Source organism: Helianthus annuus, chromosome 16 (genome assembly GCF_002127325.2).
Source record: "Helianthus annuus cultivar XRQ/B chromosome 16, HanXRQr2.0-SUNRISE, whole genome shotgun sequence".
Classification (NCBI taxonomy): domain Eukaryota; kingdom Viridiplantae; phylum Streptophyta; class Magnoliopsida; order Asterales; family Asteraceae; genus Helianthus; species Helianthus annuus.
In genome coordinates this window covers 164,339,789-164,365,178 of record NC_035448.2, presented here as the reverse complement: position 1 = coordinate 164,365,178, position 25,390 = coordinate 164,339,789, and the positions used below count along the sequence as shown (strand labels likewise).

General features: G+C 37.8%; 1 non-coding gene across 1 annotated transcript; it reads left to right on the top strand.

Moving 5' to 3' along the window:
• The first annotated feature begins 23,820 nt into the window (after positions 1–23,820).
• Positions 23,821–23,926, top strand: LOC118488685. The gene has a single exon (XR_004885229.1). It is a non-coding gene; the product is annotated as a small nucleolar RNA R71 (small nucleolar RNA).
• Positions 23,927–25,390: the final 1,464 nt, after the last annotated feature.

Below are 25,390 nucleotides of genomic sequence, written 5' to 3'. Positions count from 1 at the left end.
TTTAGCCTCTAACGTAAGTAAGCTGGAATTGAATTTATTAACATCCAAATTAACATATTGTTAGTGTTGTCAACATTTTAACTGTGATTTTCAAGTATATTTGCGTTAAGCATTGGCGATTTTCGATGTATTTGTTGCAACGATTAACCACCAACATTGGGATTTTGATGTACTTGTCGCAACGACTGACCACCAACATTTTCATTTGAGCAAGTAAGACAACCTAAAGGTGTTAGAAGAAGTAGGTTATCGCACTCTTTTACCCTTAGATTTTTGTGAAGTATACTTATCAAGTTCAATTGATTTTTTTTGCGTAAGAAGAGTGCCAAATTAACAATTGTATGATGCAAGAATCTACATGTGTCTTTTCAAGGCAGGTTTAGTGATCGGATTTCGATTAAAAACAACATGCCTAATAGCAGATATATCAATGAATGACATTTTGAGTTAATCGTACAACGAAATGTAAAAAAGAGTAAACAAATATAAGATATATACGGTAAATAAATGATAAAAGACCTCAAGTGTAGAACGCAGTTGTTTGTTAAATACATGTTTAATATAGACATTTAATCTCTTCACAGTAGAGAAACCTAAAAAAAATATATATTCTATGTAAAGAGATTTGAATAAATGGATCAAATAGGAATAAAAAATTGTCTTTAAACACATCAAATTGTCCAAGTAAGATCAAATAGGCATAAAAATTGTCTTTAAACACATAAAAACACATCAAATTGTCCTAGTAAGATCAAATAGGCATAAATAATTGTCTTTAAACACAAACAAACACATCAACTTGTCCAAGTAAAAATAATTTAACAATATAAATCCCCAATTACAACAGTTTCGTTATACTTCTAACATAATAGTAAAGTGTCACTCCATCCCGTTAAAAAAAACATTCATCTGAAGCAGCAGCATTTTGTTCCCATTTAATTATTCTATTGAATTATATGTAATAATGCAAAATAGCAAACTAAAGAGTGTGACTAAAAAATAAGTCAGCAGAGTGCGACATTATATTATATTATATTATGTTATACCCCTGCGCAGGTCGCTTAAAAGCTACGTCACTGTGTGCTAGTAAACTAAAATCTAAAGAGCCATTCTGAAACAACAAAGTCGAAAGGTCCATATTGAAACAACAAAGCCGAATATAGAATCAACAAAAGACAGATTATTTGTGATTTAAATGCCCTTAACAAAACATAGAAAGCCAAATTTATGATAAACAGATCTTGAAAAATCTCGGCATCGATTTGTTACAGTTCAAAAAGAGAAAAAATAGCAAACATTGAAAAGGCATAACAACGTAAATAGATTGAAGAAACTTTCTTTTGATTTATATGCAAAAGGTCATTCGCCTGTTATGCAAACATTAGTTCGCCGGGATTAATTTCCGGAGTTAATATTTTAGAAATTTGATTTAGATTAATTAATTTATTAAAAGAATGAAACGGTGGAATCCATATATAATGAAACGGTGCGGTGCAATCCTAAGGCTACTCGATGGAATCCATTATATGTGTTGTATGTATATGTGTGTGTGAGGAGGGGTTGTGAAAATGGTGTACAGGGCGGTGCGCTGGTGCCGGGGCTTGTCTGGCCTAAGACTGCCCCTACACCGAGTAGCCTAATGAACTGATGGAATCCACATGTATAATCATCCTTCTTAAATCATATGGTGCTTTGAAATCCATATATAATGAAACATTGGAACATTCATAAGGATCCATTAATAATAGTTAAATTAGTAAACAAAAGTTACATGAGTTGCATGAAACTACAGTTTGAGTGCCCATTGATCCATATAAAACCTGAATAAATCGAGGCGCTGTCTTTCACATCGAACAACCAAAATCGAAACCATCGTCTACACCGACCCAATCGTCGCCGCAACCAAAACCGAAACCGTCGTCTACACCGAAATCATCCAATCTTCGCCTGCAGCGAGAGCAAATGAAGCAAAATCGAACGATCTAAAGTCTGAAATCGTAGTCTTAAATCGGCGTGTTATGCACTCCATATTTTTCAACGTTTGTATCTACAACCCTTTGAGAAAGAAATACTCTAGTTATTTTGATGTTCTTCGGTTTGGGACAACAGAAATCGAATAATCCTTTGATCGTTGTTGGTTTAATTTGATTAATATAGATACGAAGAACAGAGATGAGATAAAACAATGTTGACCATTTCAATGGAGCAATAGTCAATTGTGTTCTTGATTTAAGTTAGGAACAATCAAATAAGCCTTTAAGTGAATCAATTTTCACCCATATCGATTGAAGTAAAAGGATCGAGAAGAACTCTTACATGAAAATGGTGGCGCTGAAAATCTGGACGTCGGTTACGTAACTGTAATTGGGGCATGTGAGATAGGAGGAGAAGATGTGCGTTGATCAATACGTTGTATATGTAATGTGAATTAAAGTTATTAATATAAATTAATTTATATACGAAATTTGGTGAAGGGTTATTTTTTCGAATCGCTGCCTAATAAAAAGAAACAGTGCGGTTGCACCGACTCGGTGTTGAACGAAACTTCTAGTTGGTTTTTGTATAAGAGGGTAATGTTATGTCTCGGGTTAACATTTTCTTTATCAACCGTTATAGTCTTCTTTTTGTTTTACTAATTTATTATGTTTTAGTATGTTTATGAACAACTTTTAATCTTAATTAATGATTAAAGATTTACAAACAATCTTTAAATATTGTATGTTAAGAAGTATTCTAAAGTTTTTAATTTATTGAAGTATATTTTTTTATTTCACAAAATATTATTTGTTCTCTCCCGGAAAATTAACAAAAAATAATACTAGTTAGTTACAAAGAAGCTTCAGATATGATGGTAGAGGTGGCAAAAGATGTTACTATGTTGGAGAGTAAAAATATCAAGGAAACTCATGAAAAGAACAAATACAAAGAAAATGATAACATCATTTGTCCACATGTGAGTATTGAAATATTAAAGGTGACAACGGAGAAATTTATGAAGGAATAAAAACGTCCACATGCAAGTATTGAAAGATCAAAGGTGATAACGGAGAAATTTATGAAGGTATAGAAACAAAATAACTCATCAAGTAAAACTCTTTACTCCTAGAACTCGAGGGTGAGTTCTTCATTTGAATTGTTGGTTTTATTACTATCTCAACTAAGTCTAAAATTTTAGTTATTTTGGTTACGATATTAAATTTCATCAAATCCTCTAGTTAATATGTAAGCAACTTTAACGAAACTTAATGATCTGGTTATAAGTATAGTCTATTATACAATATTTTTTTTTTATTTGGGTTTTATATAAACGTGTGCGTTCTGTGATTACAGGATGTTGGAGGAGCCTTTTTGAGAAAACTAGTTTTGGAAGAAAAAAGTTTCTCAAAACTACAATATATATATATATATAGGCAAAAGATCAAATACAAATAATCTTAACATACTAAACATACAAATTGAAGGAAAACCCAAAAAGACAAGGTGACATTTTTGTAATTACCACCAACTATCAAAGTTACAACCAAAAATACCTAAAAAAACACAATTTTTTTAACATTTTTCTATTAAAAAATCGCTACTTTTAGTAGCAGCAAAAAAAAAAAAAAAATTTTTTCTGCTAGCGATTTTTTAATAAAAATGTTAAAAAAATAAAATAAAATAATTTGTGTGTTTTTTTTTTATTTTTTTTAGATTTTTTAGGTTTTTTGGGGGGTTTAGTTTTTAGCATTTTAGTTTGGGTGAGGGGGGGGGGGGTTAGGTTTTTTTTAGGTTTTTTAGGGGGTTTAGTTTTTAGCATTTTAGCTTGGGTGGGGGGTGGGGGGGGGGTTAGGTTTTTTTTAGGTTTTTTTTGGGGGGGGGGGGGTTAGGTTTTTTTTAGGTTTTGGGGGGGGGGTTAGGTTTTTTTTTAGGTTTTTGGGGGTGGGGGGGGTTAGGTTTTTTTTTAGGTTTTTGGGGGGTGGGGGGGGGGTAGGTTTTTTTAGGTTTTTGGGGGGTGGGGGGGTGGGGGGTTTAGGTTTTTTTTGGGGGTGGGGAGAGTGGTTAGGTTTTTTAGAGGTATTTGTAGAGTAACTTTGATAGTTATTGATAATTACAAAAATGCCACCTTGTCTTTTTGAGTTTTCCTTTAATTTGTATGTTTAGTATGTTAAGATTATTTGTACAAGAACTTTACCCTATATATATATATGAGGCAATTCGAGATCATATCTAAAACACCTTGTCTTAAATCTTAATTGCATTTAGGAGGGAAAACTCAAGCTTTTTTTCTTCTCATGTAATTAAATCGAAAATTAAAGAAATTAAACTTTTTTTTTTCTAAAACGTTTCCCTTTTAAATGTCTAAAATTAAAGAAATTTGACTTTACTTTTTTTTTCTTAACCGTTTCCTTTTTAAATGTGATTGCAGATCACAAACCTTATCTTTCTTTGATTTCCCAGATGTACTTTTACAACCGTTTTCATCTCTTGCTTTCTACGATTTCAATTTTGTCTTGAACATTTATGTTTGTTTTGTGCTTATTTCATGAATGATTTATGTTCTTAATGTAACTTTTCAAAGTTTAAGAATTTTCTTTGTCTTTTTAATTTATTAGTACTGGTGGATCGCTTTTTTCATTCAAGGTTTAATTATATATGTGATGCATTTATTATACGTTTTAGGGGTTTTTTTTATGTTAAGGGTGTAATGGGTGCTCACCTAAGAGGTGAGTCCCCTCTCTTACGCCCAACCAATCCTCGTGTGCCACGTCAACTCCCATCTTAAACTCCCCTAACACCCTAAATTGATGGCGGCACTCCCCTCTTAGGTAAATTGTTTTTTTTTTTTTTTAAAAGGAAACTTTTGATTGGTCCCCTCTCCCTCTCTCCTCCCTCTCTCCTCCCCCTCTCTTCGGCAGCTCCTCACCCATTTCACTCCCTCTCTCTAACTCACCGCTATGTTGGCAGCCCCCCCCTAATCGGCAAGTGACCTCCCCGCATGGGTCACCGAATTACACCCCGCCCACCCTAAGTCATGTGAAGAACGAAGCTAAAATTAGGCTTTTTTCATCAATGGTGAAAATTATGATGATTTGCGGAATTGCAATTTGATTTTATTATAACGATTCACTGATTTTATTTCTCCATGATTTTTTTTTTCAATTATTTATATGATTTGAGACACCTCAAGATGAAAGAAACATGTCAAACACCCCAAAATGGATTTGAGGGTTTTTGGTTTGTTCAATTTTATTAAGAGGAATCGGCTTTGTATGCTCTCTCCGCTTTCTACGTAAAATAGAACTTCGCTTTTCATTGAAATGGGAAATTTTGATTGAGAAGTGTAATTTTTATTGCTAATGTGGAAGTTTATGTGTAGAAAAGGAAGAAATGGACTACCATGTTTCAAAGAAAAATATTATAATTTGGTTTATTTTTAATTTACTTTTTGTCTATCTTCTATTTTATATTTAATTTGGGGCTTAATTATTATGCTGTCACAATGTTATAAAAGATATGAATTGTGTCACAAAACTGATTATTATTATTAAAAAGATTAAATGACAACCCCAAAAACTGATTAATTTCATGTTATGTCGGGAATTTTCACACCTGTAATATATAGACTATAGAATTTTGAAATGATGGGCTGCTTTTTGGTGGTTTTTGAACAGGTTATGGCAAACATAGAAACACCTAATGATGCCTTATTAACCAGAACAATGGTGGTTAAGGGATTGGACTTTGTAGGACTGAGCACCAGAGACAATGGTGCTTAAGTATTAAGAGAATGATCGCGGGCACTTGGTACATTAGTCTTTTGAGAAGTTCTGACAATTTAACTGATTTGGAATCCTTCGTTAACGTAATAAGGTACATTAATGCATCAAACTATCCAAGTGTTTATTTATCTTTTATAACATTGTGATATAGTTCCTATCTGATGTTGTAAATATGAAATATAAAATGGGGTATTTGTTCATCTAAAAATAGTGAATCTAAGCGGCAAGCCACACGTGCTATTGGCTGACTTGGGAACTGAGGTTTGATCCAAGAAACACAATGTGGTAGTTTAAAATGATTAAATCATTGTGAGTTCTAAAGATCTTTGAAGACACAATGACTACAGTATACACATAGAAATGTTGAAGATAGTAGCATCTACATCTATATGTAAATTATTAAATCAATAGATTAGTAAGAAGTATTTTCTTTATACAACCTGTGTACCACACAAGAACTTAAACTAGTTACATATATTATATGGTCTGGTATCCCTTAATGCCAACAGGTTGCTTACAACAATATGATTCTAAATGAAGCATTATGGTATAGTGCAAGTCCTAATTGCATCACATTCAACTTTATTGTACTTGTCACCTATGTATTTCACAAACTCCAATTACTAGAAGTCTTACTTATTATCCTATCAAACAGTTATAAAGACTCCAATGAAGAAGAAGTTGATCATGGGGACTAAGATTTCCCTATACGTCGCTTTTTTCTGGTAGGACTTTTGGATTTTTCTTGGTGCAACCCAATCATTTGCGGGAAATTAAGCAAAGCATGAGAACCACGATGTTTAAAAGCTGCTCGATCATACGCCATGGCGGCTTCTTCGGGTGTGTCATAGGTCCCTAGCCACAATCTTTTACCGTTCTTCTCTGGGTTCCTCATCTCTGCGGTGAACTTCCCCCATCGTCGTTGTCTTACACCTCTGTAGCTTCTGTTAGGCAGTAAGGGTACTTTTTTAGCTTGAATCCCATGCCTAGTAGTAGGAAGGATATAGTTCACTGAAAGCGGAGCTTCAGCATTAATTGGAATGACTTGCCCGCTCGTGAAATCCAGTTTTAACGGTTTGTTTGGAGCTTTCTCCATCTTTTTGTCGATGGCTATGAGATTAGAGAAGGTGGCAGGAGATAACGGTGGTTGTGGTTCTGTGCAAACTATTGGAATATCTGTGAATCCATCTAAATTAATGTTTTGAAATATTTGCTGAGTGTTATTTTGAGTATGAGATGAATTTGCACCTTCATGATTTCCGTTACTCATATCAACTAAACAATCATATGCATCGAAATCATAAAGATTTGGTAAATGTTCAGGTGGATCATCTACTGTATTTGGAGGAATGAGGCTTGAACAAGAGCTAAAAAAGTCGGTTGATTTTGATGAACTGAATTCGATACAAAAGTTGGAGACATTTTCTATGTTTTGGGATGATTCATTAGAGTCCTGGAGAAAACTCCAATCATTGATATCAAAGGTTGAAAAGCTATCATCGTTTTGGTAATGATTAGGAAAAACCTCTAAATTATCATCAAGAAGATGGTTTCGAATGGATTCAAAAGGGGAAACGGTGGCACTCGCTTGTGTAAGCATTTTTCTTTATGTTTAGGATACGAGAAGATAAGGTGAGAGTTGAAGTGATGAGAAAAACTATTTTCTATTCGAGGTTATATAAAGGCGACATCACTCCATTGTTGACCATATAGTTAGTAAGTGTACTTGATATTGACAAGCAAAATAAGTTTTTCTTTTAAGGTAACACATTACAAGTGCATGTGCATATTGAAGTTTCAATAAATACTATTGAAGAGCAAAATAAGTTTTTTTTAAGGTAACACATATTACAACTGCATGTGCATATTGAAGTTTTAGTAAATACTATTGACAAGCAAAATAAGTTTTTTTTTAAGGTAACACATGTTACAACTGCATGTACATATTGAAGTTTTCATAAATGCAAAATGTTCTAGTGATAACAGCTATATTTTTGTATACTATTCAGATTATCAAAAGATAAAAATAATTAAAATGATGTTGTTACAACCCCAAAAATCAATGATAAAAGTAATCACAAAATTCAAAGGAATTAATTTGTGACAATTTGGATATGGTGTGGCCATTGTAAAAAGGAATGGTAGCGATGTCTAGGAATTCTTATATAGATGTTAGATTTGATTGTTTAATGAATATGGGTTGGATCTCATGGATATATAAGGTTTGTGTTAGTGCATATTCGGTGTGTCCACCACTGTGTGAATAGGCTAGATAGATCATGTGTTGAATATTGTATAGATGAGAGTTAGAAATACGGGATTGTAATGAAAAGTCTCTTTCGTACGAAGGAGACCTTCGCACAAAGGAGACCTTCACATGAAGGACACTAGTTTGTTCGCACGAATAGACTTAGTCCATTCGCACAAAGCCTCACACGCACGAAGGGGATTGCCTATAAATAGTAGTCGTGAATGAGAGCTGATTGATGTTTTGGAGTTCATAACGGGGAAATGCTAGAGAAATTTTCTCCAGCTTGTAAACGATGTAATTGTTTCGGTATGAATGAAGCTTTCGACTAATGACTGTCTCGTTCTGCTTCTACTCCGTTTTTAATAATAGTCTACCAAATTAGTTATTTTCTACCGAAACTTCCATCTAAACCCGCCGGATCCTGGACTCTCAATTGGTATCAGAGCTACGGTATCGATTCAATCGATTTAACAGTTGATTAAATCACCTACGTTCATGAATTATGGGTTTTAGGGGGTTTTAGACGTAAGTCATCAAATTGAAGGTCAATTCACGGATAGATTTTGAAATTGAAGACATCATTACATTCAGAATTGATTTTAGTTCATATCTATGAAGAATCATCATGAAATTCGTAAAAATAAAGATTTTGGATCGAAAAATGTGATCAGCAACGTTTGTGCAAATGAGCCCTTCGCACGAAGAGGATCAGTCCAGTCGCACGAAGATACTTTACTCGTTCCAAAATCATCTCATTCACATGAATGGATCTACTTCATTTGCACGAAGTAGTCAAATGCTTAAAAAAAGGTATTTTTTTATCGCAATGACGAGACGAGTGTCCAGAAAAATTTGGTGATTGAAATTTTTTTCGAGATTTTAACGTCAAATACGAGCTGTTCGGGAACACCGTCGGGGGCTTCAGAGAACATATATGATGATGCGATCATAGAGTAGTGAAGATAGTGGGGTAGTCATGATACCTATGCAGAATGTTTATCATCTGGGTTATCTGACTATTACTCGGCCAAATCGAAAAATCCGCATTGATGAAAAACAGACTTTTGTGGGCCAAAATGACACATTTTCGGCATAATTGAGTTTTTCAGAGAACATATAAGACTGAATTTGCTAAGTTTGATGGGAAAATTCAGTGTTAAAGATTAGAGAAGTTAGAATTTGCAAAAATGAGGGGGAATAAAAATTTCATTAAAATATATTGAAATTCTGGCATTTTTGAAATTTGTGACATGCAACAGTATTCAAGTGGTTCCAACTTCAGATTGTCCGGGAGTTCATGATCATTGGAAGTTCAGATTCTACAGATCATGGTCAGATTGATGTCTTAGGGTTTGAGTCCTGGGTCTTCGTCAAGCTGGTTAGCAGGATTAGCGTCAGGAGATGCATTATTATTGTCCATACTTAAAAGATATCACAGTTTTGTGATAGTCTAAAGTGTCAGAATGGTTAATCTTCGAGCAGTGGAATTGTTTTTTGGACTAACCGCCAGGGAATGATGATGTTTGTTGATTAAGTTGCTGCCGAAACTAACGAAGAAGACTATATATCTGTTTTCGTGACTGAAGAGGAAGAATGTGAATCTGATCGTGGAAGAATGTTACTGAGATCTGAATATCTTACCAGATGATTTGTTATCCGATGAAGATTTGCTAATTGTGGAGATTACCGTTTACACTGATCAATCATTCAGGAGTGTGCTTAAAAGTGATTACGGAAAACAGGATTTCAGATTTTTGTGGGTATTCATAGACTTGAAGTTTACCATTTTTGTGGGTATTCATAGACTTGAAGTTTACCAGTGTGGTGATTCGAAGTTTCTATCAATTGTTTGTTGAGTTTTTGAAGATAAAAAGATTGAGTTGTAGTGGTAAATCAAAGACTGAACATGAAGGTGGTTAATGTCGAAATAGAGAAGCTGCATTGATTAGTTTCAAGTTGGTTATTATTCGTGAAGATTGCAGTATAGCAAATTAGAGGAGGTCGGGAACCGTGCAAACAAAGACCTGAAGATTCATTTCAGGGGGAATTTGTTTTTAAAGAAGATAATGCAAGCCTGAATCATCAATCAAGGGGGAATAAATTGAAGATATCAAGATGCGTGAATGAAGTTGCAGAATATTCAAACACGGCTCTCGTTTTTCGAAGATCAAGCTTCGACAGTGACGTATAAGGGGGAAATTGTCAGTGCGTATTCTGTGTGTCCGCCACTGTGCGAATAGGCAAGATAGAACGTGTGTTAAATATTGTATAGATGAGAATAGGCTAGATAGAGCGTGTGTTGAATATTATATAGATGAGAGTTAGAAATACGAAGGAGTCCTTCACACGAAGGGACACTTGTTCTTCGCACGAATTAACTAAGTCCATTCGCACAAAGCCTCACTCGCACGGAGGGGATTGCTTATAAATAGTAGTTGTGTGTTAGAGCTGATTGAAGTTTTGGAGTTCCCAGAGGGGAGATGCTTTTTTCTTCAGCTGGTAAAGGATGTAAACTATTTTGGTATGAATGAAGCTTTCGACTAATGACTATCTCGTTCTGCTTCTACTCCGTTCTTAATAATATTCTACCGTGTTTGTTCTTTTCTACCCAAACTTCCGTCTAAACCCATCGGATTCTGGACTCTCAGTTTGCAATGAATTCATCTAACTTAGGTGTGGTAATTATATGATTTCTGGTTTGTTTGAGATTGATTAATCGAAAACAATTATATATTCATCTATATCAAATACATTAGTTTTAACTCGGATAACACATTGAAAATAAATTGTGATCAATGGGTAGCATAAGGTTATAAATGGATTAAATGGGCCAGAAATTATGCATTATGTATTGGTTATTATTCTAATTCTAGTACGTCTGAAACACTATGTTATAACTATACACGTAAACAAGTCAACCTAAACTCACATTTTTTTAAACAACCACATAGACTAGTCTAAAACCTAATTTATAACAACTCTCCCAGAACCCTTAAACACCCCTATACGTCCTAAAATACACCCGGTATACGAAAACCGGGCCCGAAATACCTTTATTTTATCAAAACTAAAAAAAAAACGAATTTTTAATGCCTGTGGCGGCCCGCGACGAACACACCTTCAGTGTGTCGCGGGGCGCGACGGCTGTTATTTGGCGGATACTGCATTGTTACACGTGTCACAACGTGTCAAGTCTATAACTCGTGACCCAGCAACCCTAGACCTAGCTTCAAGTGCGTGGCGGCCCGCGACGGGCATAGCCCTGGAGCGTTGCGAGGCGCGACAGACCCCGAAAACACCTATAAATGGGGCAGGGGTGGCACAATTCATCTTCACTAAAAATCTCTTTCTCTCTCAACACATATAGACGAAAATTATAATCAAAATACCCCCTAAATAGTGAAGCACTGCCTCGATGTAAGTATCATAACCCCCGGTTACGTATTAGATACGCTGCCCGAATGATCTAGTGCTCCGTAACGCAAGTCAAGGCTCTGCCTGACTCAGTCGTTGGAGTTCTGTCTCGGGGAGGGTATAGCTAATGTAAATTTAGGTTATTATACTAACGTGTTTGCATTGGTTAAATTAATAGATTATAACCAGGAAGTCACAAGGAAATACCTAAATTAGCAATGTGAGTAATCCTCTTTTTGTGAAATCTTTTTGTAAATTGTTTTTACAAAACCTCAATTGTTTTTACATTATAATTAACAGTGATTGAGTGTTTGTAATTCTACAATTATCATCGGTATGTTGGGGTTTTGTATACAAAATTTGTTACTACACTGTGAGTAGTAACATTACCACCAGTCAGGAATGACAGTACCGTGGGTGGTAATTAAAGTAGATGTAAACAAATGTAATTGCTGGATTGCCCTCAATGCTGTAAAATGATAAAACATGTTTTGATTAAACTGGGATTCACTCGCCAGTATTTTTTGCTGATAAAATGTTTTCAAATGTGTTTCAGGTAACAAAATGTGAAAGCCAATTAGAAGCCAGCTGGAGAGCACTGAAGGCTTGGAAAAGTGGCTATAAAAGTTACCTAAATAAAGAAGAAGTTTTATATCAATAAATTAGGGTATATCCCTATAAACATGTCTGTAATGGAAACTTGGGTTTTTCCCTTGTGTTTATTATTATAAAAATGTGGTGTTTTACTCTGATAAAATATTTCCTAACTAAGGTCCTGATGAAATTTCCGCTGCCAAATTAATAAACACCGATACCACTGGCTCTGAGTAGCTCGCAGCCGCCCGCCTCCCGGGGCATGGGTCGAGGGTTGCGACAGGAGGTGGTATCAGAGCTACAACCACTGATTTCAGCCACAAAATTGTTCTGCTGACACCAAAATTTTATCCATTATGTTAGGAAATAATTATGTGCATATCTGTATATTATTGTTTTGTGTTATTTGAAAATTTGTTAGTTTACTGTATGAGTGATCAAGGTCCGTCAGACGCTTATCGTCAACTGTCTAGTTCTCCTAGAGATGAAGGAACTTCCTCCCAGGCTACTCCTTTGGGGTACTCAGCTGATACAGAAGAGGGGATTTTCAAATTTAAGGCGTAATCTGAAGAACCATTCCCTACCAAAAAGAGAGGATGGTTCAGTCGGGGAGCACATGAGCGTAGGAAGAGAATGAGGAAGTTACAGCAACAACGGGCTTTAGCAGCAGCAAATAGGGAAATGAATGCCCAGACCCAAGATATAGTCAATAGGCGATGAGCCAACTTTCACATACTAGCTACCACTACCGCAGACCCAAACTTAGAACAAATCATTGCATCACAACCACTACCCTTGTTCCCAACTCAACCCATGGAAATAGAACCTAACCCAGGAGACCAGGTTCCTATACCCGCCTTCGACCCAAACGAAATCCCTAGAGTCCCAGCACCAAATCCTCTAGCATACAACCCATGGGAGGATGACCATAGGGATTATCGAGAACTCTACCCACAGGAGGAGCCCATACCAAACCCAGTAGCACCATACCCTAACCTTGACCCTCTAGATCCATATCGGGATGCCGATCAGTATGTTCGGGAAATACTAGAAAACCCATAGCCATATGGAGAACCCGTACCACAGTACCCTGACCCAATGCCAATACCACCACCACCAATGAGTACCGAAAACATGCAGGAACTCCCCACTTTTGGTGAGGAGTTAGTAGATGAAGGTGAAAGAATAAGACAAATAGGGGAAAGGCTTGTTTGGAAGTACGACGAGCGAAATATGCAGTATTGGATGAACCCCCATTAATAATAATAATATATATGTATATATATGCGTGTAATTTAAAAAAAAATCAAGTAAGATAAATAACCCTATACCTACTGATGCATAACTAGTATTGTATTTTAAATTCCAGTTGCCGCTTGTAATATATATATATATATATATATACACATATATAAAATAGAGTAAATGTCACAATGCACGACGGTTTTGATCAATGTGTTGTTTGTGTAATTGTTGGCATTACATTTTGATTTGTAATATTAATATTTGGTAAATGTTTATAATCCAGATGGACAACGAAGTGAATCAGGAAAACCCGAATAACGATAAATAACGGGAATCAATTAGATAACAGTGCCATCCAACACATAGTGGCACAAGGGATTATAGACGCTATGCCGTATGTTATCAAAACGGTTAAAGAAGCATAAAATAATAAAACTAACAGTGGAAGTAAATGACCACCTGCTGAACCCAGTCACAGCTTAAACAATGGACCATTACTTCAACTGCCTATTCCAAAAAGAAGAAGAACCATATCTTATGGTTGTTCTTACAAAGAATTCTGGTCTTGCAAACCAATAGAATTCTCGGGCAATGAAGGAGCCATTGCAGCTCTACGTTGGATAGAAAAGACTGAGGCAGTCTTAAAAATAAGCAAATGTGCAGAAGAAGATAAAATCATGTTTGCTTCCAATCTTTTTAAGAATGCAGCTTTAGAATGGTGGAACACTATTCTCCAGTCTAGGGGAAGTGACAGAATCTATAATATGGAATGGAATGAGTTTAAGAGCATGGTTGAAAGGAAATTATGTCCTCCTAATGAAAAAGAACAAATAGCTAATAAGTTCTTAAACCTTAGAATGACTGGAGTAGGCTGCAAGGGTTACACTACCATATTTTTCGAATATGCTAGAATTGTGCCAACCCTAGCTTCACCAGAACCAGTATTAATCTCCCATTACATCTGGGGATTAATCAGTGAGATTAGACACGTAGTCAAGGCAGCTAGACCACAAACCATAGAAGAAGCTGTAGAACTAGCAAATACCTTGACTGATGAACTAGTACGTACACAAGAAGAGAACCAGAGGAAGAACCTAGTCCAAAAGCTTACCCAGGAATTTCGCTACGGTAATTCTAACCGTGGGAAAAACGTAGGTTCTACTTCTACACCTTACTGTAATTCCTGCAAAAAGAAGCATTCAGGGAAATGTTCTACATACAGCAACTTCTTCAGATACCGGGACATAAAGAAGAAGACTGTAGGAAGAAACCCAGTAATGGAGTATGCTTCAATTGTGGAGAAAAGGGACATATTAAACCAAACTGCCCGAAACTAGCTCCAACCATGAACAACAAGACTACTAAGAATGCTAGAGCATTTGTTCTGACAGCCGAAGAAGCAAAGATGGTTCCGGACGTGATTGCCGGTACGTTTTTAGTTAATGATGTTTTTGCTAAAGTATTATTTGACTCTGGTCAGAACCTAAGTTTCATTAATACTTCATTTTGTAAACTTCTCAATCAACCATTAACTAAACTCCAACAAGAATGCCTAGTAGAAACAGCAAATGGAGAATCCATTAAGGTCACTGAAATCTTGCAGGGAGCAAGAATAGAAATTTTAAACCATAATTTTATTGCTAACCTTTACCCAATGAATCTAGCTGGATTTGATATTGTATTAGGAATGGATTGGTTGGTAGCTAATAAAGCCAGTATTCTATGTTATCAAAAGTCAATACAAGTAAATTCACCAAAGGGTGAAAAGATCACAATTAAAGGAAATAAGCCATCTCGATCCACGAAATTCATCTCTGTGATGAAAACAACAGGCTATGCAAGGAAAAGAATTGAAAGATATTTCCGTAGTATCTCAATTCTCAGATGTTTTCCCGGAAGAACTATCTGGATTACCGCCAGAGAGAGAAGTTGAATTCAGAATTCACCTGCTACCAGGGACAACACCAATTGCCAAGGCACCTTATCGTTTGGCATCAGCAGAGATGCAAGAACCGAAGAAACAGTTGGACAAACTTCTGAAGAAAGGATTCATACAGCCAAGTTCAATCCCATGGGGAGCACCAATCATGTTTGTCAAGAAGAAGGATGGATCGATGCGTATGTGCATTGATTACCGAGAATTGAACAAGGTCACGATTAACAATCGGTACCCATTACCGAGAATCGATGATCTGTTTGATCAATTGCAAGGAGCTAGATTCTTTTCTAAGATCGTTTGCGCTCAGGATACCATCAATTGAAGGTACAAGAAGAGGACATTCCTAAAACTGCATTTAGGACAAGGTATGGCCATTATGAATTTACTGTCATGCCATTTGGTTTAACCAATGCCCCAGCTGCATTTATGGACATGATGAACAAAATATGTAAACCATATCTGGATAAATTCATAATTGTCTTTATAGATGCCATTCTCATTTACTCTAAGAGTAAAGAGGAACATGCAGCGCATCCGCATACACTCCTAAATTTGCAGAGAAAAGAAAAGCTTTACGCTAAATTTTCAAAATGTGAATTTTGGTTAGAAGAAGTACAATTCCTTGGGCACTTAGTTAATCATGAAGGAATTCATGTGGATCCCACAAAGATCGAGGCGATTACTAAATGGAATGGAAAGTCCCTGAATCACCAACGACGTTGAGAAGTTTTCTCGGACTGGCAGGTTATTATAGATAGTTTATCCAAGATTTTTCTAGAATAGCCATTCCCTTAACAAAACTGACATGTAAATCAGTTAAGTTTGAATGGGGACCAAAACAGGAAGAAGCCTTTAGAATGGGGAGCAAAGATTAACGAACACGCCCATACTAGCGTTACCAGAAGGAACCGAAGACTTTATAGTCTATTGTGACGCGTCTAAACTAGGTTATGGATGTGTGTTAATGCAACGTCAAAAGGTTATAGCCTATGCCTCTAGACAACTTAAGAATCATGAAGAGAATTATACAACCCATTATCTAGAGTTAGGAGCCATAATTTTTGCCCTTAAAATTGGGAGACATTATCTTTATGGTAGTAAGTTTACCATTTTCACCGATCATAAGAGTTTAAGATATGTTTTTGGGCAAAAGGAGTCAAATATGAGACAGAGACGCTGGATGGAAATTCTTAGTGATTATGATTGTAATATCCAGTACCATGCAGGAAAGGCTAATGTAGTAGCCGATGCTTTAAGTCGAAATATCATGAAATCCAAGAAGAGTATGTTCTCTTAAATTAAATCTGCACATAGATTTAAATGAACATATTAGAGAAGTACAAGCATTAGTAATCAAGGACGATACTGAAAAATTCAAAGGAATGATTAAGGAATTAGAACAAGGAGCAGATGGAATTTGGAGATTCCATAAGAAAAGAATTTGGATACCCAAACAAGGAAACCTACGCCACCGAATATTAGAAGAAGCCCACAAGTCTAAATATACAATACACCCCGGTAGTGATAAAATGTATCAAGACTTAAGAAAGAATTTCTGGTGGATAGGAATGAAAAAGGATATAGCAGCTTATGTTGCCAAGAGTCTAACCTGTTCAAAAGTTAAAGCTTAACATCAGAAACCCTCAGGTTTATTACAGCAATTAGAAATGCCTATATCGAAATGGGAATTGATAACAATGGATTTTGTTACCAAATTACCCAAGACACGAAAAGGTAATGATACAATCTGGGTGATTGTAGATAGATTAACCAAGTCTGCTCATTTCTTACCGATGAAGGAAACTGTCAGTATGGAACAGTTAGCCAAGTTGTATGTAAATGAAGTAGTTTCATTACATGGAATTCCTTTATCTATTGTGTCTGATTGAGATAGCCATTTTACTTCTCATTTTTGGACTAGTTTCCAAAAAGCAATGGGAACCAAGTTAAATCTAAGCATGACTTATCATCCTCAAACGGATGGACAAAGCGAAAGGACAATTCAGACAATGGAAGATATGCTTAGAGCTTGGGTAATTGATTTCGGAGGAAATTGGGACGATCATTTATCACTAATAGAATTTTCCTACAATAACAGCTATCATCCCAGTATCAATGCTGCACCATTCGAAGTACTTTATGGATGAAAGTGCCGAACTCCAGTCTGTTGGGCAGAAATTGGAGAAAAGCAACTGTCTGGACCAGAGATAGTACAAGAAACAACGAACAAGATTATTCAGGTCAAGGAAAGATTAAAAGCAGCACGCGATCGACAAAAGAGTTATGCTGATAGCAGGAGAAAACCATTGGAATTTCAAGTAGGAGATAAAGTATTATTAATAGTTTCCCCATGGAAAGGGATCGTTAGATTCATCAAAAGGGGAAAGCTAAACCCCAGGTATGTTGGACCTTGTGAGATTATTAGAATAATAGGACCCGTAGCTTATCAGCTACAACTGCCAGAGGAAATGGCAGGAATACATGATGTATTTCATGTATGTAATCTCAAGAAGTGTTTAGCAGATGAATTGTAACAACCCGCACTTTCGTGCGTTGTTACTACTCGCTATACTCGTTACGCCTAGCACCAGAGATTCGGATCATAATGTAACTATATCAGATATATCGCTAAATCGAAGTATAATCGAATAATTACGCATATTCTATCGCTATTACAAATCTATTTTCATAAATTATAACACTCACGATGATGTTGAGTGAGGGCGTAATCTACCCTCCTCGATGACCGTGAGGTGTCAAAACGTAAACAATCAACGCTAACAAAGACTATCGGGAGAGTACCATGTCTCCAGCCATCGTGACGATGACGACAATACGAGCAAAGTAGTACCCCGATAATCATTGTGGCACATCACGTCGAAGAACGCACTCGAAGGCACGCGTAACTCGACCATCGCACCGAATATTGGATATATAGATACGTATATACGACCCTTTTTGTGGTTAATTATAATAAATAAATAAATAATAATATGAATATATGAAAACGTGGCCCAAACTATCGTAACGCACCAAAAACGAGGATCGAAAGGCTTCCATACGGACGGGCCAGCCAAACGGCTGGGCCAGTCGATCGAACGGACCAGCCAAACGGCTGGGCCGCCCGATCGAACGGGCCAGCCGATCGGCTGGCCGGCCGATCGGACAGGCCAGCCATTCGGCTGGGCCGGCCGATCGAACAGGCCAGCCGATCGGCTGGGCCGGCCGATCGGATAGGCCAACTGATCGGTTGGGCCGGCCGATCGAGCGGGCCAACCGATCCAGCCCACTTTTTCTCCTTTTCCCTCCTCCCTTGCTTATAAATACCCCTCATTCACCCCAAACACTTGTGGTTACTCCTGCTACTCGACCAAGACGTTCCAGCCCCTTAATCTCTCGATTTCTCGTGATTCTCGTAAGTTTTTAACTCAAATCTTGTACTTCCTTGATCTATATGCATTCCTTCATCTTTCTACCTTTCAAATCTCAACTTTTAACTGTGAAATCAACGGATTTGGAGTGTTCTAGGGTGATGTCACCATGGAGTTCTTCAAAGGTGATGTCATCCCATGAAGAACAACTCAGATCCGAATAGTTTCCATACGATTTTACATAAATCTCATCTAAATCAAGAAACTATTGGTTTGAGATGTTCTAGGGTGATGTCATCATGAAGTTCTTGTGAACTCCAAGAGATTGGCCTCATTCCACCAAGAACGACTCGAATCCAAGAGATTCTGCAAGTATAATCAAGGTTTTTACATTAGATCTACTCATAACCACGAATAAAGAGATTGAAGGATGGTTTTCCAACTTTCTTTCAACTCTTTTACTCTCAAAATACTTAAAAACGGTAGAACCAGAGCTTGTACCGACCTTCTACTCATTATTAGTGTCGTGTTGGGCAAGGATCTGATTCCTACCGAAGAGACGACCAATTTCGGGTTAAATACGGAAAAAAACCACCAAGAACGGCCAGTTCTGATGGAACGGGGTGATTCCCGGCCGTTAGAACAGGTCGGAATTGATGGGATTTCAGTTGTTCAACACGTCACAACAGCGTCTCGACCAAAACCACCGAAAAACACGCGAAAATCGTTGAAAAACAGCTGGACAGGCTGGCTGATCGAGCGGCCCAGCCGACCGAGCGGTCCAGCCGATCGGCCAGGCTAGCCGATCGGACGGGCTGGCCGATCGGGCAGCACACTCGATCGAGCTGACCATCCGATCGAACAGCCTATCCGAGTGGGCCAACTTTCGGTCTAACTTCGTCCAATTTCGTGTATTCTGATACCATTTAACGCGTAATCCAATACTCATGCAATCAGTCTGAAATCAGGGCATTCTCAGGCGTTATCCCGTCAATCCAACCAAATACGAACTGTGAGTATACTTGATCCCTTTTTATCGAATTTTGGGTGTAACATACGTTCCTTACACATCGAACTTATCAAACGAATGATTCAATTGGTCAATTTATCACCTGCTTCTCTAAGTTAACTAAATTAAACTAATTGCAAGAAAATAAAATTCAAGAGTTGGTTGGATTGGTTTCTTTTAAAACTACAATTACTAATTAATTTGCAAAATGAAAACTCGAGGTTGTAAACAATTTAGAAATAAACGACTATCTTGAGTATCCGGTTTGTTTCAACTTTTGTGTTAACATTCAACTAGAAAGAACTACATAGACATAGTTCATGCATAACCAATTGCAGTGATGAAAGGGGACTAAGTACTCAGATTCCGAGAACGTGAGGTTATCACCCGATGATCAATCAACCCTTACCCAAACCTAACTATACCCATGATATCTCGATTGCCAACGGCACCAAGAACGTATGGTTTCTAATTAGTTCAATATAAGAATTAACACGTTACTAACAATCAATCATGCACCATAACAATCAATTCAAATAAAAAGCAATTGTTATTCTAGAAATATGAAATGAAAACACATAGTCTTGCTCAAACCTTCAACACAAGATAATCACCCAAGTATCTAGCCACTCATGGCTTTAACTAACATAATGCAAGAAATGGAAAATATTGTTCACCAACAAAACTAGATAAAGATTTAGTGAAAGGATAGTTCCAAGATGTGTTTCTTAGCTTCCAAGTGCTCTTCATATACTTCCCAACTCGTTCTAGCCAAGTAGTAACCGAAATTGCATGATTAGGCATCATAAATCTTCATAAAATGGCCAATAAATGCGAAGGTTACAAGATGGGATCAGTCGGAGTCGTAAGCTACGGCTCCCAGCCGTAGCTTACAGCAGGCAGCAGGTCAACAAGTCAGCTAGGAGCCGTAAGCTACGGCTCCCAGCCGTAGCTTACGGCTGGCAGTGAATCTTTACGCCAAGTTGCTCCTGTCTTACGGCGGATCATTTTGGCATTGGATGGGGGCCGTAAGCTACGGCCTGGTGGCGTAGCTTACGGCGCTGAGCTTGCTTCTTTTCCATGTCTTCTCCATCTTTCCATTCTTTCGCTCTTTTCAAGTCCCGCAACTTCTAGTATCCATCCGTGCCTCCTAAAACTCACCTTTTGAGCACTTTAGCACCTGCATACCCCAACACAAAGTGGTTATCTATTTCAAGCAATTAACCGAATAAAGTGTAGCATATGCGTTGTATTAAACCTTTTAAGGGTTGTCCTACGGACCACCCGTCACATCCCCACACTTACCCGTTGCTTGTCCCAAGCAACCAATTCAAAACCATTTTCAACCAAGAACAATCAAATATGCAAACCAAGCTAAAGTGCCGTCCTCTTACTAACTTTCTATCATACCACAAAGCACACCCCTCACAAAAAAAAACTCTTGGTGACAAGAAAAATTAGCATATTATGCTAAACCACTCAATGCGTATATGTGTGTGTGTGCGACAATAAGCTTGTATGAAAATCAAGTTTCCTCCTAACCAATATCTAACATGCTTTTGAATCAAAGGAACTTACGGGTTGTTATGGGGCTAGGTGCAAAGGTAGGAAAATGGTGGAACATATATATAAGAGCTAATTTTGTTTTGACCCGGTTTTATTTCCAAAGCAAACGACTATGTACCAAAACATCATAAACTTCTAACTACTATTGCACTAATGACTTCTTTTTGTATTTTTCTCATATTTTTCTTTTTTTTTCTTTTTCTTTTTTTTTCCCTTTTTTTTTCATAACACATAAAACTCAACAATATATACAAAGACATCACAATCACAACTAAATTCCTAAACCGGGTCATCTCAATAGGGTATAATTTATATAGGAAGTAGGCTTTGGGTTTCAATCGAATGGCTTAAGGCTCAAACATAGCTTTATATGGACCAAACCCCCACCCCTCACAATACCAAGCTCATATATGTAAAGTATGAGGTCCAACCCACCAATCCCGCACTCTCACACATCTAGATGAGGCTTCCTAAAAGTCCCTTATCATCTTCAAAAGCATGCCAACTCTAGGATTTAACAAGCATTCACACACAAGTTCTATTTACACACTACACACACCGCCACTCAAGCAAAGAATTAACTCTCATATGTGGTTCAATTCTCACCAAGAAAAAGCTAAGAACGGGTGTCGGTGTGTTAAATGGTACAATATCAAGTTTTCAAATTTTTACACTTTTCGCTTGGATTTGCAAAAATTTTTGAATTTCTCAAAAATTTCCCCCATCCCCACACTTGGGATACATTGTCCCAATGTATGGTTTTGAGGGAAAGATCGCTTTCAACAAGAACACCCACAATTGCTTTGCATCTTGAACCCCAAATTTTTTTTTTATTTTATTTCTAAAAACACCACCAACTTTCACAACCCAACAAACACATCAACATCAAAACACCACCCTACCTCCCAACCATAAACTAAAGCAAACAACTAACTATCAATATTTCAAAGCTAAAGAACACAACAAGACTAAGGAAAGAGTACATCGACCTGGTGAAGTTTGATACAACAAATGTTGTAGAAAATCTGACTTCCTCTCACTACCTTCACACCAATCTCCGCACATCTTCCCCACACTTGAGTGTTACCATGGCCCTGAAACATAGAAATATAAAAATAGCAAGATCAATATAAAACCCCGGGTTGCCTCCCGAGCAGCGCTAAGTTTCGAGTCTTCAGCCAGACCATGCCACCCTCATTTAAGGTGGCTCAAAGAATCGGTTCCTGCCATCTCCACCACTTCCTTGTGCCATTGAGCAAAATGCATTCATCTTGTTTTGATTCGGTGGGTAATCAAATACGCTCTTGCTTGAACCCATATGCTTTTCTTCACGGTCCGGTGGGTGCTTTTTTCTCATTCTTTGAAACATGTTTTTCATACAAACACTAGACTCACCACCCTTCCCCTCAATGGACTCATAACTAATCACTTTAGTTTGAACATCAAAAGACAACTTACGGTTCTTTTCGGTCATGGTAATAATCTCGTCTCTACAATTAATTTGCGCATTTGCCGTGTATAGAAACGGTCGACCTAAAATTACCCTTTGTTGTGATGCCATGTTGGTAGAAGCATAGTCCAAAACTAGGAAATCCACCGGGTATTCAAACTCTCCCAACTGAATCTTAACATTCCTAACCATTCCCCGTGGACGCCTCCAACTCTCATCCGCCAAGCTTACCATGGTGTCTATATCTTCAAGCGGACCAAAGTCGTAAATATCGTATAGATCGCTTGGTATCACACTCATGCTTGCCCCGTAGTCCAACAATGCGTGAGGGATTTTTAATTTTCCCACGCGGATAGGCACGATTGGCACTCCATATTCTTTATCCTTCTCGACTTCGGCATCTTTTTCCAAACCTGCATTCACTTGACACGAAGAAGTTAGCAATGTTTCATTAAATTTAGCATTTGGAACGGTGCTTACCACATTGATGTTAATGCTCTTTATGTTCTTGGGATTTGTCACCGTATCACTTGGTAGCTGGCCTTTTGCTTTTTTCAAAATTGCCACTTCACTCGCAAGTTGACCCATTTGAGTAGTCAAGGTTTGAATAGCTTTATCACGGGCCTCGTCCTTTTGCATCCGAACCTCATCACGTTGATTCATTCGTTGCATTTCAACTTGCATTGCCTTCAACATCTCCATCACTTCGTTTCCACCCGAAGAGCTTTGACCCGTTTGATATTGCCTTTGAAATCCTTGGTTTCCTTGGAAATTCGGGTTAGCTTGATTTGACGGGTTCCCATACCGAAAGTTTGGGTGGTTTCTCAACCCGGGGTGGTAAGTGTTAGAATTCATATTATAGTTTCTACCACCCCCTCCTTGACCTTGCACAGCATGAACCTCTTCATATTGCCCATCACCTCCTTGGCAATTTTCAGCCGCATGACCTATTTCATTGCAAATAACACAAACATCATAAATTTGATTAGTAGTTTGAACATTACCATCGTCAACTGCATGAACTTGCGATCTCGTGACAGCCGGTCGTGCTCTCCTTGATGCTTGGGCTTTCCTCTTTGAGGTAATGGCCATTTGTTCCAAGAACTCCCAATCCTCATCTTCATAATTTGTGCCAAAAGTCCCATTTGTGATGGACATTAGATCACGTGCATCCTCGGCACACAACCCCTCGTGGAAGGCATTCATCAACTCCCAAAGTTCAATCCCGTGATGAGGACAATTTTTGATCATCATATTAAAGCGCTCGAAGGCTTCATGGAACATTTCGCCTTGTTGTTGTTGGAAACTCCTCAACCCCTTCCTAGCATCATTGGTCTTTTGGGCGGTATAAAACTCGTCTAGGAAAATTTGTTGCATTTCCGCCCAAGTATAAATAGATGCCGAAGGCAAAGTGTAGAACCACTTCTTTGCCTTGTCCTCCAAAGAAAATTGAAATAATACCAACTTGATATCATCGGCCGAAAAACCTTGACTCCCAAGAGTATTGCAAATTGAGTCATATGCCTCCAAATGGAAATAAGGCTCCTCCGTTGCTAGCCCCTTGTATTTCGGCAAACTTTGTAAAGAATTGGTTCTTACTTCAAAAGTTGTCCCTTGGTTGTTATGAGGAATAACCACCGGTGAAGGATTGTGAGTAATCACCGGCCTAAAATGCGCTTCAATACCCCTCGCATTTTCTCTAAGATGCCTCCTTGGCACACCAAATCGACCTCGTGGACGAACTTGACCCATTGGTCTTTGTATAGGCCCTTGTGGTGCATTTGGTTGTTGAACTTGTTGTTGTGGCACCGGTGGGTGTTGAATTGGCCTTTGGAATGGCGGTTGCACATGTTGTGGTCGAACTTGTTGCAAAGGAACCGGACGTTGCAATTGCGGCCCTTGTGGCCTTGGCCTAATATGTTGTGGTATGAGTTGTTGTTATTGCACCTCACCAACATTTGGAATTACTTGCACTTGACCTTGCATATAACCATATTCCCCTTGCTCTCCATCACCCCCAATAGCATACCCATCTTCATCATAACCTTCAAATTCCTCATAACCTTCATCGTACCCATCTCCTTGAATTCCCGATGATTGCCCAAATGGAAGAGTCGAGTATTGGTAACCCGACTGGTTGGATGGTCGAAACGACGTAGCATGGACAATGGTTGAGCTTGGTGCTATGGTATGGCTTGCATATGATGGACCCGCACCTGGAAAGAAATGGGATAATGGTGGTATAGTGGTAGAAGGACTAAAGGTAATAGTCGGTTCTTCTTGGGTAGTAATGGGTTGTGTGGTGTTGGTTGATGTAACATTTTGGATTATGGTGGGTTCGGTAGTATTTGGTGGAATGGTGGTATTTGGTGAAGGTTGAGTGGATGTTGGTATAAATGATGAAGTGGATTCACCCGTAGTGGGTGGCGGTGGTGGTGGATCCATGTATCGAAGTGGTGTAATCGGTGTAATTGGTGTTGTTGGTGAACTGCTGATTGTATTTTCCCTTATCAAAATTCTGTTTGCTCGCAAAGTTCGCTCGATTTCTGGATCAAACGCCAATGGTGATAGCTTGTGAGAGCTCCTAGTACGCATGCACCTGTCAATACCTGCACACTAACACACCCAGCGTAAACCAGAAAAATAACAAACTCAAAACAAGAACAAAAATAACACACGTTGCGCACTACTCCCCGGCAACGGCGCCAAAATTTGACGTGATGTCGTGGTCACGCAAATTTAATCCCAATAACAACTATATAGATAGTGGCAAGTGGGTATCGAACACAGGG